Source organism: Odocoileus virginianus, chromosome 28 (genome assembly GCF_023699985.2).
Source record: "Odocoileus virginianus isolate 20LAN1187 ecotype Illinois chromosome 28, Ovbor_1.2, whole genome shotgun sequence".
In the NCBI taxonomy this organism is placed as follows: domain Eukaryota; kingdom Metazoa; phylum Chordata; class Mammalia; order Artiodactyla; family Cervidae; genus Odocoileus; species Odocoileus virginianus.
In genome coordinates, this window is record NC_069701.1 from 33,630,364 (window position 1) to 33,651,082 (window position 20,719).

General features: G+C 45.8%; 1 pseudogene; it reads left to right on the top strand.

Moving 5' to 3' along the window:
- The first annotated feature begins 4,696 nt into the window (after positions 1–4,696).
- On the top strand, positions 4,697–13,443 carry LOC139031849 (pregnancy-associated glycoprotein 2-like; annotated as a pseudogene).
- The last annotated feature ends 7,276 nt before the right edge of the window (positions 13,444–20,719 follow it).

The following is a 20,719-nucleotide window of genomic DNA, read 5'->3' on the forward strand; positions in this document are numbered from 1 at the left end:
GAGTCTTAATCACTGGATGGTCAGAAGAGCCCCAGATTCTTATTTTTAAATTGTACATTGCTTGTACTGCCCACACTTCCCACACTGACTGATTTAATTTATCCGTTAGTGTTGTTTCCTAGGTGACTGACGATCCCTGGAGTTTAGTACATTGTCAGTGCTGCTCTTTTTGATAGGCATTCCCTCCTCCCCACACTCACTCAGCAATATCCTTTATCCATGGATCCATGGAGACCAGCTCAGTTACCACCTTCACCACGAAGCCTTCCTAAAGTTCCACCCAAGGCAACATTAGGCACCAGCTTCCCAGGACACTGGGAGGAGGTCTCCATTACAGGCTGCTCATATTTCTTTCTGACATTTGGATTATGGACTGTCATAAGTCCTAAGTGTTAATCGCTCAGTTCATTCTTTCTAATAATGTCCACATTCCTTCTACCTCCAGGCCCTGACCTGACTCATCAAAATCTCCAGTTGGATGACATCCACCTTAGTGGGGGGAGGGCAGGGGTGAGGTGGGAGTAAGTGGGGAAACAGTGATCATATGATGGGAGAACAGCTGGCCTAATGAGCTCTATGTCTCTAACAACTCAGCCAGTGGTGGCCTTCCCAAGTCTGCTTTTCCTGTGCTATTCAAGGTATTCCTAAAGGCAGAAACTTCAACACAGACAATTTGTAAACTTCTTACTACAAAAAGACTTCAAACATTGCAAAAATAAAAAAGAATAGTAGCATGAACCCTGTTATTTCATCACTAATCGTCAAGAACTACAACACTACTCTGCTAGTCTGTCATAGACTGGAGGCTACACGTCCAAGATCAAGGTGCTGGCCAATTAGGTTCCTAGTGGGGACATTCTCCTTGGCCTGCAGACAGTTCTCATCTTGCTATGTCCTCACTTGTGGTGGTGGAGGGGTCGGGAGGCAAGAAGGGGGCAGAGAGAAGGAGAATAAAAGAGAGCAAGAGGGAGAGAGAGGAAGAGATTAAGGAATCTCTTAGGTTGACTCTGCTTCTAAAGAGACTAATGAAATCATGAGGGCCCCACCATCAAGAAAATTGTTGAGCAATCCTCTAAACCAGCAGTCTCCAACATTTTTGGCACCAGGGACTGGTTTCCTGGAAGACAATTTTTCCAAAAACCAGGGTGGGATGGGTGGTTTCAGGATGATTCAAGGGTATTACATCTATTGTGGATTTCATGTCAGTTATTATAGCATTGTGATATATGATGAAATAACTACACAAGTCACTGTAATGCAAAAACAGTGGGAGCCCTGAGCTTATTTTCCTGGAATGAGACTGTCCCATCTCTGGATGATGGGAAAGTGATGGGGAGAAGCTGGAAATACATATGAAGCCTCACTCACTGGCCTGCTGTGAGTGAGGCTTTTCAACAAAATTATCTGCCAAAGGCCCTGCCTCCTAATACCATCACATTGTGAGGTAGGGATTCAACAACTGACTCTGAGGGTATAAACTATTCAATCCATAGCAACTACACAGATCTGTTTCTTAAATTAAGACAGACCCTCATTTATAATTATTCTTTGCTATTTATTCATTCTTGAATGAATAAATATTCATTTTATTTTAAATATTTTAAGGAAGAGATTGCCATTTAACAAAATACATATAGCCACAGTGCTTTTTTGTTCCAAACAAAGTTAACATCTAATATCAAGTCTATGTTCAAATTTCCCTAATCCTCTAGAAACAAATGCATTTTGACAGTTTACTGATTCAAATCATGGACTAGACAATGCAAACATATGTTACATTTGGTTGTTCTCAGACTTTAACTAGATATCAGTCTCCCACTCCCCAGCTTTTTGTGGCATTTATTTAAAAAGTGGGAGGAGGCGGGGTGGTTTGTCTTATATAATGTCCCAAATATTGGGTTTAGAGGAGGGATCCAAACACTGGTAGCAAGACCAGTACCCGTCCTTGGTCTGTTAGGAACCAGGCCGCACAGCAGGAGGTGAGCAGCCGGCCAGTGAGTGAGGCTTCATCTGCATTTCCAGCTGCTCCCCATCGTTCTCCCATCACCCAAAGATGGGACAGTCTCATTCCAGGAAAATAAGCTCAGGGCTCCCACTGTTTTTGCATTACAGTGACTTGTATAATTATTTCATTATATATCACAATGCAATAATAATAGACAAAATCCACAATCGATGCAGCACTCTGAATCATCCTGAAACCATCCCTCCCACCCTGGTTTTTGGAAAAATTGTCTTCCAGGAAACCAGTCCTTGGTGCCAAAAATGTTGGAGACTGTTGGTTTAGAGGATTGCTTCTCTATCCCTTTATCTGTGTATTTCCCTGAAAACTGGAAGTTAGATCTAGAATTGAGTTCAACAGTTTTTATTGGCATATTTCAAATGCACTTCTATATATTTCTCATGGCACCACTTCAAGAGACTCATAATTTCTACTTGCCCCATTTTGACACATGCTGAGCTACAGTGGATCCCGATGTTGATCACCTCATGCAGCCATTATAAACTTCCTCTTCGACTTTCCATCTTATGGTTTCAGCATCCAATGATGATCTTGGCCTAGATCCATTCTTTCATGAGGATATTGCAAAACAGTGGTCTCCTGTTTCTACCACTCCTTCTGAATTTAATACACTGTGTTCTTCAATTAAAAAGAACATTCTTTCAACTCTTTGTAGTTACATGAAATATGCTACATACAAACAAAAATAGCATAAATATTAATGAAAATTATTTCCATCTCTCAGTGCTTAGAATGGTGAGTTGGTGAATCTGTCACAGTGACAAGTTAGATGCTCTCCCTTAGCATTTGGAACTTCTGGCTTTTTAAGTATTTAATTCATTTCAATCAATTTGATGTGATGCTAAAATTGTCTCTTCTTTTATCTCTTCGTGTGAATTCCTAACATTTTTGTCCAGCTCTTACAGGTCTTTTAGGGCCCTCAACTGTCTTGTCCTTCAAGATTCCCAGGATGACACTATGCATTGCTTTCCCAGAGCTGAAATCACATCTCTACAGGCATCTCCAGATTTGCTGGTGGGAAGTGGTATTTAAAGGCTGCAAGCTAGACATCAGGATAGTCACTGTTACCAAGTTGCTACCTCTGGGGCTTTTCAGTGATCAGAGCCATGAAGTAAAGATTTTCTGTTAAAAAAAAATCAACATAAGAAAATAAAGGAAAATAATTAGTTGGTACAAACTTGTGCCTTCAATTCAAGTTTTAAGACTGCAGGGCTTTGTTCTGAGCAGCTTGTCACCAACTTGATACAATAAGGTTCATCTGTTTTAATTTGTTCTGTTTCCACACATGTTTTTACGATCTGTTTTTTGATTCTGTAATGTGTCTTCATGGTTGCAAAGTCAAATTATAAAACAAGAAAAATCTTGCTTACGTCCCTGCCCCTCATCCATAAATTACCTCCTTTAGTAGTTTTCGGCTTTTTATTCAATTCTTTCTTATTGAAAATAGACACACACATGTTGTGAAAAGGACAAACTTAAGCCCTTCTCTGGTTCCTCTTTTAAAAAAAAAAAAAACTAACCAGTGCACCCTGAACATCTCATCCATTCCACTCTTCCCTCCATCCACCTATACCCAGTTACTGGGATGCTCTGCGCCTTATTCCACACACCCGTGTAGATGGTCATTTCTGATAACTTTCGAATCTTTTGCTTTGAAAAACAAAGTTGCAGTGAAGCTTGGGCATATGGTTTATTTGGTCTTCCTTGGTGTCTCAGCCATTAAGATTCCACCCACCAATGCCCAAAACTCAGGTTTGATCCCTGGATCAGGAAGATCCATAGAGGAGGGCATGGCAACCCACTCCAGCATTCTTGCCTTGAGAATCCCATGGACAGAGGAACCTGGTGGGCTTCAATCGATAAGGTCACAAAGGGTCAGACACAATTGAAGTGACTGAGCATGCACGCAGGAGTGTTACTCGACTCTGAATTTCTAGCGTGTATCCCAGACCCCAGCACACAGGATTCTCCTTATATGTTTATTGGATGACATAAAGTATCTTGTGGGTGCATGTATCACATTTTTTTCCAATATGAAGCCATGCAATTGTAATACTGCTCTAGTCTAGCTCTTTGATACAGATTGGCATCAAAGGTGCCTCTGATCTGTGGTATCTGTCCCACTAACTGAAGTCACTCATATGTTGCTGGCCTGCCCCTGAAGTCTTCATTTTGTCATTTGACCTCTTATCTTCCTAGCAAACTCCTCTCCAACTGAAGACTGCAATGCACATCTCATGACATGTCTAGGAAGACCACATGAGCTCAGGAATCTCTAGCATGGCCCCTGGCATTTATTTTTATCACCTTATTAGCATAGGGTCACAGAGTCATACTTGACTGAAGCGACATAGCACAGCACTCAGCAATAGTATTTTGTCTCCAAACTGGCAAAAGTCTCCCCACTCTTAGTTCAGTTTGGTTTTTCAGCCAAGCCACAAGGAAAAGATTACAGTAGAAACTCTGTATTCTGAGAATTTTCCAAATCAACTCCCCTTGGACACTGATGGAGGTAAAGATTTTATGGAGCAAATGGTATTTCTTATCAGACCCACTAGTGGCCTAGAGGGGACAATTCGAGCAGGTCAGAGCATATATAACTAGGACCTCCTGGCAATCTCTGCATGCTAAGGACTCAATTATTCCTGAGCACTTTGGACCCTTGAAAGAAGCATGAAGTGGCTTGGGCTCCTTGGGCTGGTGACCTTCTCAGAGTGCATAGTCATGTAAGTACGGGGACTATAAGTGGCATCATCTCTTTCTCTGGGATTTTTTCCTCATTCACTTTTTCTTTTACCCATCAGGGTTTGAAGAGAATGTGATCATTCCCTGACAATCTTGCAGTTCAAATTTCACTTATTGATAAGAACCTTGCCATTGGCAGCCGGGGTCCAAGGTTCTTGGGGTAGGCTTGCAGAACTGCACAACTCTGGGGGTACAGTCACAGCATGACACATGTGGAAATGGCACCCCTTGGAATTGCTCAGTGCACAACCTGTGCAACTGTAGGTGTGGTCCTGTGGAATAGCATTTCTCTTGCATTTGTTTCTAGGTCTTCTCTCTGCTGTCTCTCCATTTCTGGGTATACGTGTCTGTGTCATCATCTCTGTGTCTATTTCTCTATCTCTCCATCTCTCTGGATGTCTCTGTGCATGGAGAATGCTCTGATTTCTTTTTTCTATTCTGAGTCTTCCTTACTTCTCTAGCTTCTTAATTTCCCTAATTTATTTCCCATCTCCTGGCTTCCTCTCTTACTCCTCTCTTCTGCTTGAGCCCCCAGAGAAAAATCAGAAGTACTACTTCTAAGCTGTTATACCTCTAAATAGCAGTGTGACCACAGCCAAGTCACTCCCTGCATTTCAAATTCCTCCCTTGTAAAAAAGAGGATGAGAAACCCACTTCTACCTTATTCCCTGTGTTTCTTTGAGAAAGATACAGTAGGATAGCTACAGCTATGGTAAGTCACTGTTGAGACTTCATATATATCAAGTATATTACATCCCTCATTTCACTTAATATCCAAACATTCTATATAGGTGGGGTAGAGATTATTACATTCTGCCTTCTACCACTGAGGAAACTGAAGCTTCAATTGTTCATAAAAATGGAAAACACACTGCCATTACAACGCCATGTATGACAGTCATAGTATCACACAGACCACTGACTGCTGCCCCTTCTTGGTTTCCTTATCCCATGCCTGGTGAAAGAATCCCGCTGACAAAGATGAAGACCATGCAAGACACTCTCCAAGAAAAAAAACGTGTTGAAAAATTTCCTGGATAAACACGCTTACAGACTGTCCCAGAATTCCGCCAATGACCCAAAATTCACTTCTCACCCCTTGAAAACCATGCAGGATGTATTTGGGGAGGATGGTGCTCCACAGCTCCCCCTGGTGCTCTGGCCTAGCACTGAGGTTCATCTGGACTTTTCAGGTGGGATGTTGGGGCTGGGGCTCCTGCAGGAGGCAGAGACAGTGGGGAACATGGACCCCATTCCCAGAGAAGAAGACACTCTCATCCTCAAATCTTGGTCTGTGTTTACTGGGTCAAACAATGACCAGGTGGAGGCAAACATCCATTTCTGTGTCAAAGTTGTGGCATTAGTTTCAAGGAGACTGCTATTTCTGAACCAAGTGATTCATTGAGTTACAAATGAAGCGGGAGTCAAGTCTGATCAAAAGCAAAGCTAACTGCAAATCAACTATGAAACCCCAGGCAGAGGAAGTTCAGCCTTTGCAGATCCAAGAATGATACCAATTAAAAAAAAACACACACTAAACCATGGTGCTAGTGGAGACATAAGAGATGCGGGTTTGATCCCTGGGTTGGGAAGATCCCTTGGGTCTTGGGCATGGCAACCCACTCCAGTATTCTTTGCTGAAGAATTTCTTGGACAGAGAAGCCTGACAGGCTATGGTCCATAGGGCTGCAAGGAGTCAGACCTGACTGAAGCACCTTAGCACACACATATCATGTGTCATATAAAAGTCTAATGCTATAGCTATTGATTTGAAAAACGTCTCCTGTCTTCTTCCAGAATATGCAGGCCAAAGGCCACCCTGAGACACAAGCAAAGAGTAAATAGATGTCAAATGAAAGGGCCACCTGCACGGTATTGACAGGACATGGTCTCAATTTAGAGAAAGTGGCCCAGGGTGACCTCCAGGAGGGCCGCCTGGACAAGGCTGTGTTCATGCTGGACACGAAGAGGAGACTGGAGTGTTTCTCAAATGAATGCACCAGTCTGAGCAGAGGCTGTGAGATAGGGGACAGGTGGAGGGGGGTGGAGGGTTGGAAAGTGATTTTACGAGACATGGGAAACCCAGCAGGAGGCAGTACTCCAGGAATCAGAGGTGACCAGGCAGTCAGGTCTGCCCTAACCACCAACCTCTGGCCCCTACAGTTCTTCTACACTGGAAACATCACCATTGGAACACCTCCTCAAGAGTTCCGGGTCATCTTTGACACCGGCTCATCTGTCACATGGGTCGCCTCAGTCTACTGTCACAGTCCAAGCTGCTGTAAGTACCACCCCAGCCCCGACCATCCCGGACTCCCCATCCCACCTCCTTCTCCATCCTTGGCACCTGACACGCTCATCTCTTTTGTCCCCAGCTGCAATGATTCGCTTCAACCCTGAGGCATCCAATACCTTCCTCCCCTCGAACCAGTCTATCAGCCTCTCCTACGGCCTTGCGTGGATGAAGGGAGTTCTTGGCTATGACACCATTCGGGTAAGCTGGAAACAAGGAGTTGAGTCAGGGCAGGCTTTTAGAGTGACTACTGCTCACAAAATAGCACAGGACCAGAGGGCAAAGCCCTTCCTTCTGAAAGCCCCTAAGTGACTGGCTGTCCGCCCCTCAGAACTGTCCCTGGAGAAAAAGCACCTCTGCTGACACACAGCCTCCCAGAAAGGCCAACCCAGAGAGGGGCTTAGGCTGTGGACCTGCAGCTCCTTTGCCCATGAGCAGCTCAAGGTTCATGTTGCTGGAAGCAGGGAGAGAAGGGGAAAAGCACCCACATTTATTCTCAGACTACGCCGGGCATATTCATGGTAATAACTTGTTTAATCCTACAACAATCCCACATAGCAGATACTGTGATTAGCTCCATCATACAGGCAGGTAAGAGAACTGACGTGCAGAGAGCAAGGACCTGCCAAAGTCACTCATCTGGTAAAGCAATGGGGCTGGGCTGGCCAAACAGGCCAGTCAAGCAGGTGTGGAGTGTTTCAGGAGAGGATAAAACTGATCTGGGGCCACTGGGGGCAGTTCAGGGCTTTAGTTATCCACCCAGGGAAATAGGGAGCCACATATGTGGGTGGGGCCTGATAAATGGGTTCTCAGTCTGGGAGACCATTGAGAGTCTAGTAAAAACTATGGCCTGTCTCTCCCAAAGTACCTGACTATTTTCTCTATCTCTCACTCATTCACTCTTTATCTCTCTCCCTCACACACACACTCACACACACACACACACACACACACACACAGAGGCCCAAAGTTCTCCAAAAGCATATTTCCCAGGCAGAGTTTTCATAAGACACACACAGGCCCAAAGTTCTCCAAAAGCATGTTTCCCAGGCAGAGTTTTCATAAGAATGATGCCTGTATACAAGTGCATTGTATAATGGGCTTCTGTCTTCCTGGGCAGATGCAGAACCCTCAATACATTACAATGAATGAATTAGGTCCATTTCTGTCATCAGATCATAGTGATGCCAAAGAGAAGGCTACCCTTGTCTCTATACATTTTGTCCTCAGGTGGGAACCATTGGGTCCAGTCCTGAGTCTTTGGTTGCACCATCTGTACAGAAGGCATGAGACCAATTTGACTCATGCAGATGGTGTTTGCAGGAGTAGTTAGTGTTGGTTAAAATCCACATCCCCACACCAGTGGAACCCAAATTTCTGTCCCAGCTTGGTCTAACAGTCTGAAGTCAATGCAGGACATAGTCAGGCCTCAATTCTTCTCTGCAGTGCTAATGGCATCTCCTCCCAGTCCCACTTTCCAAGCCTTTACATAAGAACACTCTCTTCTCCCACAGATCAGGAACCTTGTCACTGTGAACCAGACATTTGGCCTGGCCAAGGAGTACGAAAGATTCATGGTATCCAAACCTGTTGATGGCATGCTGGGCTTGGGCTTCCCTAAGTTAGCTAAAGGAACCATCCCCATCTTAGACAACCTGAAGAAACAAGGAGTCACTTCTGAGCCTGTCTTTGCCTTCTACTTGACCACGTAAATCTGAGCTGGACAAGCTATGTCTCCAAGTTAACTATAAGATTCTTTCAGTTGCATGAAAAGTTATAGACAACCTGATCCAGAATATTCCTGAGAGATAGTCTATCCAAGGAGAAATGCTGCCCCAGGGACCTGCCTGGCCCCATCACTTGTTTTTGTCAATAAAAGTTTTTTGGAGCACAATTATCCTCACAGTGGGCTCAAAGGGAGCAATTTGGTCCAGAAGGGCTCAGGGAAAAAGAAGAGCAATAGAAAGTGTCAGGAAATGGGTTGGAGAAACAGGTAACTCGGTTTTCTGGTGGATTTGATATGGAAGATAGGTGAAGGATGGCGAGAATGTTTCCTTCCTCACTAACAGTTCACCAGGAGCCCAGGACCGGTGACAGAATTTGCATGGAGTCAGTGCAAAATAAACATGTGAGACCCCTTGTTCAAAACATACTAGGAATTTCAAGGCAGGGAGAGCAGAGGTGGGGCCCTGCTGAGTGGGAGGCTTCACGGACTGCACAGGTCACAGGCAGGTGAAGCCAAACCTGGTTGACCCTGAACCCGAGTCCTTACCACCCTGGGGCCTTGGCTTTTCTGAAAAAATGACAGGCAAAACAAGGAGGGGTGCTAGACCCCTCCAGCATGGCTCCTCTGAATGTGTCTGTAAGAACTCAGGTCCCTGGAGGGGGCCAGGCCCTCCTCAGAAGGCCGGTGGTCAAAGCCAAGTTGCTCAGATTCCAGCCTCTTCAATGGCACTCGTTAGACGGTGACAGGCCTGAGTCAGGTACTCAATCCCTCTGAGCCTCAATTTCTGCATCCGTAAATGGGGACCACAGTAGTGCCTCTGATGGGTGGGTAAGCACAGCCCTCAAATAGTTCCTGGTGTTACTGTCCTCATGGTGCTCCCCTCTTTCCTTCTCTCGATAGCCAGAAAGAGAGCGGCAGCATGGTGATGTTGGGGGGGGGGGGTGGACCACTCCTACCGCAAGGGAGAGCTCAACTGGGTACCAGTGTCAAAACCTGGCTTCTGGCAGATCGCCATGCACCAGTAAGCCTCTCCCTCTGAGGACCCCCACGTGGTGCTTCCACGCATGCACACGGACACATGCAGACATACAGAAGTACACGCACAGGCACACAGTCACACACAGACATACGATCCACCCAAAAAGATACACATTAAAAACACATATGGAAACACATATAAACACACAGAGGCCCACAGATACACACAAACAGACACACACACAGACAGAAGGAGACATATAGACACACCCACAAACAAGCAAACACAGATACAGAGACCATCCATGGTTTTAAAATCACCCCAGGCCTCCTGACCAGGTCTCTGACCAGGGTCCTGAAAGGGTCCAGACAGGCCTGTGCAGCTGGGGGGCAGAGGGAGGGGAGCACTTGCTGCGCTGTGAGGTGGGGAGCATGCTTTAGGAGCCTACACTGTGATAAAAAGTTGATCAGGGAGAATCTCACCAGTCTGATCAGGGTTGTGTTAAGATGTCCAAATGACCAGGGCTACCGGGCAGGCGGGACTTCTTAGCACACAGAACTGCCGCTTGAAAAACACGGCAAGTCCTAGACAAACTCAGAAACCTGGCCTCCTCAGAAAGAAGCTACACAGCAGTGGAGACAGGTTGGTTTCAACAGGGAGAGGTTGTGACAGAGAATCAGGAAGCTGGGATCCAGGTGTGGCCTGAAAACAATGGGCAATAATCAATGGCATTCTGTGTGATACCCTCAGACAAAGCTGATGTGCCCTTTTGCTTCCCATGAGCTAGCTTGGGCATCCTCTAGCCACAGCCTCAGTCTGAGCCAGGTGAGGTGTTGCTAGGAGACAACATCTCCTGGGGAGCCTGTATCTCCCCCACTCCCTCTCTGAACGTCTGCTTCCCCAGAGAAACTCCATCTTCTCTGTGTGGGTTGAACTATTAATGGTCAACACCAGACCCAGGTTTCTGACTGTTCCTCATTCATTTCTTAATTCATTAATTCAAAAAAAATTACATCAGGCATCTGCTGTGTGCTGAGAGGCACTGGGGTCAAACTTGCCCTCTCATCTAGTAAAGCAGTCATACATGAAACGAGTCACATACATAGTGAATTACCACTTTGGTACTTGCTAGACATAAGGAAGAGTCTACAGAGAGTGAGCAAGACAGGAACCTGATCTAGTCTGGTGGGAAGAGTCTCTGACAAAGTGACAGTTAAGCCTAAACCTGGAAGATGAGGACAAATTAATGCAACAGAGGGTATGGTGGTCGTGCGGGAAGGGCAATGGTACATGCCCAGGCCCTGAGGCATGAAAGACCTTGGTGCATCAAGAAGTGCAAGGATGTCAAAGAAGGTGACATGACCAAAGCAAAGGAAATCAGAGTCAGGGTGAGAGCTGAAGCCCCGACTGTTCAGGAGACTTTCAGGGAGGCAGCAGCTGTAGGGGAGGCTACATAGTGACCCTGGTGCCCACTTTGTCCCACTGTCTCCCAGCATCTCCATTAACGGGACGGTGGTTGCTTGTTCCTGCGGATGTCAGGCCCTTGTGGACACTGGGACGACGATGCTGATGGGCCCAAGTGATGCAGTCACCAAAATCGACAGGTTCCTTCAGCCGAAGCCCAGTGAGGGTAGCAAGGTGAGGGGTGAGGCCACAGGGCCACTCTCTGGCTCTCCACACCCCAAGGATCAGCTGGTCAACCTCCCTCCCTATTCCTCTAACGTATTCAGATTCCATGTAATCTCACCAGTACGTTGCCTCCTCTCATCTTCACCATCAATGGAATTGACTACCCTGTGCCTGCTCAAGCTTACATGGAGAAGGTGAGGGGCCAATCCTGGGGGCTGGTTCTCAGATGTGGAACTTGCAGGAACCCTTGGGCTGCTGCTGGGAGGAAGGCACCCTCTTCAGGCCAAGCCACACCATTGCAGATGCTGCTGAGCCCCTGTGGTTGGGCCACTGCCTCCCACAAAATCATCCACTTGAGCATAATGGACAGTCTGGGACATCCATCCTGCTGATAAAAATGTGGAGACACCACGGCATCCCGGCCTAGTGAGGGGCACAAGGAGAGGGGAACACTAAGGGCCTCTGTCCTCAGAGACCTTCAGTGCAACCAGAACCCTCAGATGCATGAACAAGGAAAGTCAGCTCTAGCAATCCCTGAAACGGGACATGTGACAAAGGCAGGGGAGTGACTGGGGACAGTCCCAGGGTGCTGTCACACCCTAGTCTCCCTTTCCTCCTCAAAAGTGTCCTGGTTTAGATGATAAATTATATAGCTACCCTGTCCTTGCTACAACTTCCCCTTGTTAAACCCCAGTGCCCCCTCTGTGAGTTGGGGTTCCAACCCTTCTGTGGGGAGGTTAGATGCTAAGGTGAATAAAGGAGCACAGTGACTGCAAATCCCCAGCACACGGTGGAGGCTTCACGTCAGCTCCTTATGGGAGCTCAAAGCAGGCTGATGGGCCAAAGAAGGCTTTGAGGAAGAGAGGGAATTTCAGGAATTCTAAAGCCCAGTGTCATGGAGGCATTAGGAGGCCCACTTGGGTACAGGCAAATCTACACTGATTCCATGTAAATGCACCCTCCCCTTGTGGGATCTGCAAAGGAGTGCTGGATCAGATTAGTGGGTGAGGGCTACACCAGGGGAGCACCATAGAAAGTCCTCCAACCCAGCCTGGAGTAGCCAGGGAGGCTTCCTAGAGGGCCTTAGCATGGTATAAAGAACCAGTTGTGGGCTCTGCTATTTAAAATGGGTAACCAACAATGACTTACTGTGTAGCACCTATGCAGCTCTGCCCAGTGTGATGTGGCAGCCTGGATGGGAGGGGATTTGGAGGAGAATGGACATCTGTATGTGTATGGCTGAGTTCCTTTGCTGTCCATCTGAAACAATCACAGTATTGTTAATTGACTCTACTCCCATACAAAATAAACATTTTAAAAAGAAAAGAACAGGTTGTGGGGAAGGGGGAGAAGAACAGGCAATCTCTCCAGAGAAGACAAAGAGCAGGGGTGGGAAGGAATGAAGCCGTAGAGAATGAGGGGAATTACCAGCCATTTTTGTTCTTTTTTTTCTCACAAATTTTATTGAAATATGGTTGATTTACAATGTTGTGTTAGTTTTTGCTATGCAGCAAATTCACTCAGTTACATGTATATATTTACATTTTTTTCATATTCTTATCCACTGTGGTTTATCATAGGATACTGAATATAGCTCCTTGTACTATACAGTAATACTTTGTTGTTTATCCACCCTCTGTATATTAGTTTGCATTTGTTGATCCAAAGCCCCAATTCTCCCCTCCTTCTGCCCCTTTCCTTAAGAAAACCAGTCTACCTGAGCCCTCTTGTTCTGGGATGGGCCCCCATTTCTGCACCTGCAGAAAGCTGTGGAGAGACCCACTTGATTCTCAATAAAGGAGGGAAATAAAAGCAAGAAACTGCCAGCTCTGGATGTCGAGGGCAGTGACAGGTAAGGGCGCAGGCTGACTGGTGTGTATTTTTGTCTCCACCAGGCTTCTGAGCACGTCTGCTTTACCCACATTCTAGGAAACCCAGAAGGCATTAAAGGGTCAGAGACCTGGGTCCTGGGTGATATCTTCCTGAGGTTGTATTTCTCTGTTTTCGATTGGAAAAACAACAGGATTGGCCTGGCTCCTGCAGTGTAAATGCTGGGCTGCTTCAGGAATCAATCAGGCCCACTCCAAACACACACTCACTCACACCAAGGTCACTCCGGCTCAAGGGTGCTGATAAAACTGTTTGCTGCTCTGCAAAGTCCTATTCTCAGTAAAGAATAAAGCATTTCATCTCAATGGTGCTGATATGAATGGGTGCCTATCTTTGGGGCCAGGGAGGTGCATCATAACCAGGCAGGATCTAGAATCAAGTCTGAATCACAAGTGAGAGGAGTCCAATTCCAACTGGCTCCAAGGAAGGAGGAGACAAATTGGATGGACCCTGGGGCTCTGGGACGCAGGAATCAGAGTAAATCCAAAGATCGGTGATTGGATCCAAGAAATCAGAAGCCATCAAACTCACTCTTTCTCTCCCTTGTTCTTTCCATTCTTTCATTTTTGATAATCTAAGCCTGAAAACTTTTTTCCCTCAGGCTACTACACCTAGTGAGGGAGTCTGAAGGTGCCTGCCACAGGGTTCTGTATCCATAAAGTATCTAACCCAGAAGGAAAGAAGTTCTGAAAAATCTAGTTATCACAGAGGGCTCTGATTGGTCCACCTTAGGTCATATATCCAGGCTGGACCAACCAACCTGGGAAGGCAAGCGGTACTGTGGCTTTACTTGATCATGTGACCCTGTCCCGCCCCCATTGCCCCACCCCCTCACCCCACATCAGGTACCGAGGAGAAAGACATTATTTGGGGACTTGTGCCTTGGGTTTGCACTTTGCCTCCTCAGCTCTTTGCCTGTGTGACCTTGATCATGTCCCGTAACCTCAGTTTCCTCATCCAGAAAATGGGTATCATGATGATAATCCCACCTGGGGATTGCATGTGTGAGTGGGACCGGCAAGTGGCCTGGGTGAGCAGCAAACAAATATTAATTATTCTGCTTCCTGCGGGACAATCTGATGATTTCAGGGGACTCCTGACACCCAGGGGGCTTAGTACTGAGTCAAGCAAATAACTGCTACTTCTGAAACATAATGGGCTTCTGTTTTCCTGGCTCCACAAGGAGCTAAAGCACTGGCTCTGATTACTCCCCTCCTCACCTTTACCAGCCAACCTGTCCTTGCCAACTACTTCAAGCCTGAAATCACACTGCAAAGAGAGTTGCAAAGGCTTTTGGCTTTTTCTCAGCTTCCCACATCTCCTAGGGTAGCACAAGAAGCTCGTACCACGGCAGCCTGCACAGTTCAGCCTCTGAGGGTTTTATGGAACTGGACCCATTTCTCCCCTTGTGACAAAAACATCTGCGCTTGTCTTAGAAACCTTTCTAAGCTTGCTGCTTAGTGAGGAAATATATGTTGACCTGATCAAGTTTCTTTTCCCAGGATGATTCCAGCCACACAGTCAAGTAACCAGACATTCAGTCACCTAACTTCCCACAACATATGCCAAAAGCAAACCACCCATCACGCACATCTCACTTAGCCCAAAGCACTATCGAATTGACCTGCCTCAACAATCCAAAAAGTTGGCTTGTATGCTCCAGAAGAGATACTTTCTTAGGTTTCTTTCTATGGATATTCTGGAGTTGGGATTAGAGTTGAAGATGCCTTTGAAAGGTTGTTGCTTGAATGATAAGACGCCAGGATTCTTGGCCTCTGGAGGAGACAAATTCAATCTGGGGCCAGAGACGAGGCTGGATCACTCAGAGCTTTTGTGTAATAAAGTTTTATTAAAGTATAAAGGAGATAGAGAAAGCTTCTGACATAGGCATCAGAAGGGGGCAGAAAGAGTACCCCCCTGCTGGTCTTCAGCTGTATGTTATATGAAACATACACACAGTCTGTTAATGAAAAGAAAGGAATGTCTTAAAATTTAGAATGGCACCAGATAATTTATCCCAGGCCATAAAAGGATTGACTTGAATCTTGTAGAAGGGCAGATTACCACACAAATAGTTTCATTTACATAGATTAGGGGAACAATATCTGAGTATAACATACTGGTTTGTCAAGTAGTTTGAGCCATTTGGCAGAACCAACTTGAAGACAGAGTCTGGGGCACATTAACATAGCTTAAGACAAACATTTTCATGTATCCAACCTGGGCTGGTGATCTGTTTCACCCTAGATAATATACATGTTTCAATGCTGTTCTCTTGAAACATCCCACCCTCGCCTTCTCCCAGAGTCCACAAGTCTGTTCTATACACCGGGCCTGGTGCACTGGGAAGACCCAGAGGGATCAGGTGGAGAGGGAGGTGGGAGGGGGGACTGGGATGGGGAATACATGTAAATACATGGCTAATTCATTTCAATGTATGACAAAAACTACTGTAGTGATGTAAAGTAATTAGCCTCCAACTAATAAAAATAAATGGAAAATAAAAATAAAATTCAGATGCATATCAGAAAGAAAAAAGACAAACATTTTCATAAGAAAAAAATGTATTGGTTAACTCAAGGTTTTGAGAATAGTTAGGCTTCAGGTGAAACCAGGTGTCATGGCAACACAGCATTTTAAGAGAAACCTCCTTTTAAATTTGTATAGAGAAGGGGAAAAAAATCTCTAGTTTGTTTCCTCCTGCCTTTTAAGAGAGATAAAAATGTCTGGCACTTGCAGCCTATTTCTTCCATTTGGAGACCTCTGGCCTTCCTGCCTGTTACCCTCTCACCTTCATGAGGCCCCCGGTGCTAAATAGTTAAAACAGTGTCAAAGGCAGTGGAAACAGTTCAGGGCTTGAGAGTCCAATATTCTTCATTTAGATCCCAGCTTGACTTTTATTAGCTATGTGACCTTGGGCAAATTAATCAGCCTCTTAATTCTTTTCTTCTTGGTAACAAGGGACTAACTCTACCAACCTCATGGGGTGGTTGTAAGAGTTTAACAAGAAGCAAACACAAAAGTTTCTGGAGGTGCTAGAAAAACCACCAGACCAGCTCTAGGTAGCACCAACTCATGCACTCTCACACCTTTTGAAAATCTACTACTGTAAAGTGCTGCCGGACAACCCTGACAGGCTCTCAGTTAGGCACAAATGGGAGAACTCTGAAAGAACAGGTCCTAGAAGACTGCAAAGGATGTGGCTTTCTGAAACAGGCTCCAGACCAATCTGAACAAAGGTCCACAAACATAAGGGGGACCAAGGTACTTGGTACAGTTCGAATAACAATGGTAAGTTAACAACAGAAGTTGTTACCAAGTTAAAGTTAAATCTGACTTCCCTCCATTTACTTTTGTCCACATTCTACTCTGAAAATTCACCAGAGAGATAGTCCCTTTTTTGTGAAAAACTTTTAGAGACTTGAAGGTTGGTCCTTATGCCCCCACCAAAACCTTGATTCTCCAGTGTAAACAAGCCTCCAAAATATCTGCTCACATTCCCACTTCCCAGCCAGATGGAGGGTTGGAAGCTAGTGGTCATGACCTTCACTCAGTGTCCAAAGTCTTCCCCACCTGGTTTCTAGAGCTCCCGGGTTCTCTTAATGTACTTCCTTCTTCTTAACATTTTTCATCTCTTCTATTCGTTGCTGTCTAGTCTTCACTTTTCATTCTTTTCCTCCATTGCACAGTCTAAAATCTCTGAGATCTCCATCACACACAGCACAAATCCCACACTCTTGAAATTAGGCTTGACTGCCAAGCCTGGGAGGTGGTCTTCTACATGGGCCTGTGTATCATTAGTGCTGTTGTCCAGATTTTCAAGTCTTTGTCCTAAATTCAGGCTGTATTACACATCCATACTCCCTCATAATTCACTGTATCCCTGCAGCTTGTTATATAAAGCAGGTAGCAGTGACACAGCTCACTCCTGGCAAATGCTTTGATACTGTTCACTGGGGAGCGGGGGGAAGGCACAAACTAAAAGTTGACAATTCTGTTTTATTTGGCAAACTTTCTGAGGACTTCAAGCCGGGGGACATCCTCTCAGATAGCTCTAAGGGATTTATCTGAAGAGGTAAAGGATGAGGCAGGATATAGAGGAGTTTTTGCAACAAAAACCAGGTAGTTAGAACATTAAAAGATTGCTGTTCATTAGAGAAGATCAAATATCTCAGATTAGGGAATTGAAGCATTTTTCAATATATGGGAAGATGCAAGAACCTGGGTTCACTGAAATCATTTCTTTGATATGCACCTTAGCTGTCCAGGGAGTGTATTCACTTTCTTCTCATCCTGAGGTCCCTCTAGATACACAGCTGGTGGGGAGGCAGGTGGTTTCAGTAGCTGAGGGCTTGATGGAGGGCATCCTTTGCCATCCTGAATTCCTTCTGGGCTGACCTTTATAGGCAGCTATGTGATAGCTGGATGGCTGTAACATCCTGGGTTTAGGGATATGGCAGGCCACACTTTTCATTCACGATAGTCATACATACTATTGTCTATGTACATAGTCACAGTACATACATTGGCACATGCCCTTTCCCCTGCCACAGCAACCAGGGACACTGCAGATGGTGAAGCCTCCAACAGTCTGCATCCCCAGGAGAAGCCTCCAGTCTCAGCAACTTGTGATAGAAAGATTTCACTTTGGGGACCTGCCACTTGGTGTGCAGAATCTTAGTCTGTGACCAGGATCGAACCCATTTCTCCAGCTGTCAAAGTTCAGAGTCTTAACTACTAGATAACCAGAGAAGTCCCAAGTTCCTATTTTTAAACTGTGCATTCTTTGTACCACCCATACTGCCCAAACTGATTGATGTAATGTATCCCTTAGGGCTAAGCTTCCCAAGCGACTGACAATCCCAGGAGTTCAGTAGGATGCCAGTGCTGCCCTCTTTGATAGGCATTCCCTCTGCCCACACTCACTCAGCAATGTCTTTTATCCATGGAGACACAGCTCAGTAGCCACCTCCACCAGGAAGCCTTCCAAACGTTTCACCCAAGGTGAGAGATTTAAACTTAGGGCCCTTTAAGAAGGAGGTGAACATTCACGCCCATGCTTTCCTTAAAGATACATTGTCTAACAATGTATCTTGCCTGAGAACTCATCTTTCTTTAGGTCTGGAACTAATGATCACAGAGCACAAAGTCTTACTCATGGAAATGCTTTTCTTAAGCTCTGTGTTAATGATCATATTTGTAACATATCTTGCCTGTAAACCAATTTCTCAAGACTTGTCCCCCTGATTACACAACCAACAGTATATCTCTCCCAGAGACCAGGCCCGAAGCCTATCTCCCTGGTTAATCTTGTGCCAAACTTAACTCAGGATGTATGCCTTGGGAAAGGGTCTGGTGGAACTCTTACAACCTTGAGGTATTCTTTTTATCTCTTCTCAGTAACCAGTTGAGAAGTATACAGTGAGTGAGTGAAGCTGCTCAGTCATGTCCTACTCGCTGTCACGCCATGGACTGTAGCCTGCCAGACTCCTCCATCCATGGGATTTCCCAGGCAAGAATACTGGAGTGGGTTGCCATTTCCTTCTCCGGGGGATCTTCCCAGCCCAGGGATCAAACCCAGGTCTCCTGCATTGCAGGCGGATTCTTTACCATGTGAGCCACCAGGAGAAGTATATATGGCCCCGCTAAATAAACTAGTGAGGCGGGTACTCTCCTGCCCCCTTCTGATGTTGTCTGTCAGAAGCTTTTTCTGTCACTTCCACTTTTAATAAAAATTTACACAAAGCTCTGAGTGACTGAGACTGTCTTTGGTCCTGGAGTTAAATCTTCTCCTTCGGAGACCATGAATCTGGTGGCACTGTTCACCGCAAGCTATCAAAGACAACGTTAGGCTTCAGCTTCCCAGGACTCCAGGAGCATGTCTCCATTACAGGCTGCTCACATTTCTTTTCTGACGTTTGGATTCCTGGACTACAAGCCCCTTGCTAGTCCACATAGGAAAAGCTGGCACTCCAAGCATACAGGGAACAGGTCCATGGGAAAAGATTATGAACTGGGCTTCAGGCCATCTTCCCGCTGGGCGCAGTGTCTGAATTGTGGGCAGAGTCTGAATGGTATTCCTGTACCCCAGTCTCCATCTATGCAGGGAGCATTTTCCATGTTAGGCTTTGAGCGCTTTGAAGAAGTGTTCACTGAAAGAATGAATATCCTAACAGATGAGATCCTTCCTCAGTTTCCCCCTCTCTCCCCTACCCTCTTGTCTTCTCTGCATCACTGGCTGGTCACCCAAGCCCAGGACTAGGAACAGCTGGAATTAGCAGTCAGACAAACCTGGATTCAAATCTTGGATCTACAACTCACAGGCCCTATGACTTCCAGGGAGATGCTTAACCACTCTCATATCAGTTTCCTCATCTGTAAATTGGGGACAATCTCAAGCTCTCAAGGTGCTCATGAAAAGCATGTAGGGAGATGCAATCAGCATCTAAGGTCTCCTTGAATGAATCAGGCCCTGTGCTTGGGACAGTGAAGTGGCAAGGGAAGGCTTCCCTGAGGGGGAAGACATTGGAGTTGATGTTGAATATCGAGAAGGAGCCAGCCATGGAAAGAGCTGGGAGAAGAACATTACAGAAGGGGAAATAGCCACTGCAAAGGCCCAAGGTAACCAAGGTTAATAAATGGCTACTTTTCCACCTCCAATCTTCCTTCCACACTTGGAACTCAGCCACACGTCACCCACCCTGATGTCATCACATACTTCACTAGTGAGATACCAGCAATGAGCCATCTCATCCTCCCCAGAAGAGAAACCCTGGAGCAGACACAGGGTTGAGTTGGCTCTGGGCCTTGAATCCGTGTAGACAAGATAGTTATTACCAGGGTCATCAGGTCCCAGGGGCACCACCAGTGACTGACCACCTCTGTATGCTTGTCCTCAGGGGTGGAAACTCCAGGGAACAGATAGAGCAAAGAAACAAACAATCCCTCTTGTCTCATCCTGCCCTGTGCAATCTCGTGGCCCTCTAACCACTCTGCTCTGTGGGCAAAATCTCCTTCTTCTACTGCTTCTCCAAAGGTGTCCTGAGATCAGCATCAGCACCTGACCCTGTAGTCTGGTGGCTGGAAGTCTGTTCACAAGTACTTTGGACACAGGGATGCCCGGCCTTGCCCTGTGTGTCTGTCCTTTTCCCCCAACCAGATCCATAAAGCGAAGTCCCCAAAGAACATGACTGGTTGTTCAATGTTCATCGCAGCACTGTTTATAATAGCCAGGACATGGACGCAACCTAGATGCCCATCAGCAGACGAATGGATGAGGAAGCTGTGGTACATATACACCATGGAATATTACTCAGCCATTAAAAAGAATTCATTTGAATTAGCTCTAATGAGATGGATGAAACTGGAGCCCATTATACAGAGCGAAGTAAGCCAGAAAGATAAAGACCATTACAGTATACTAACACATATATA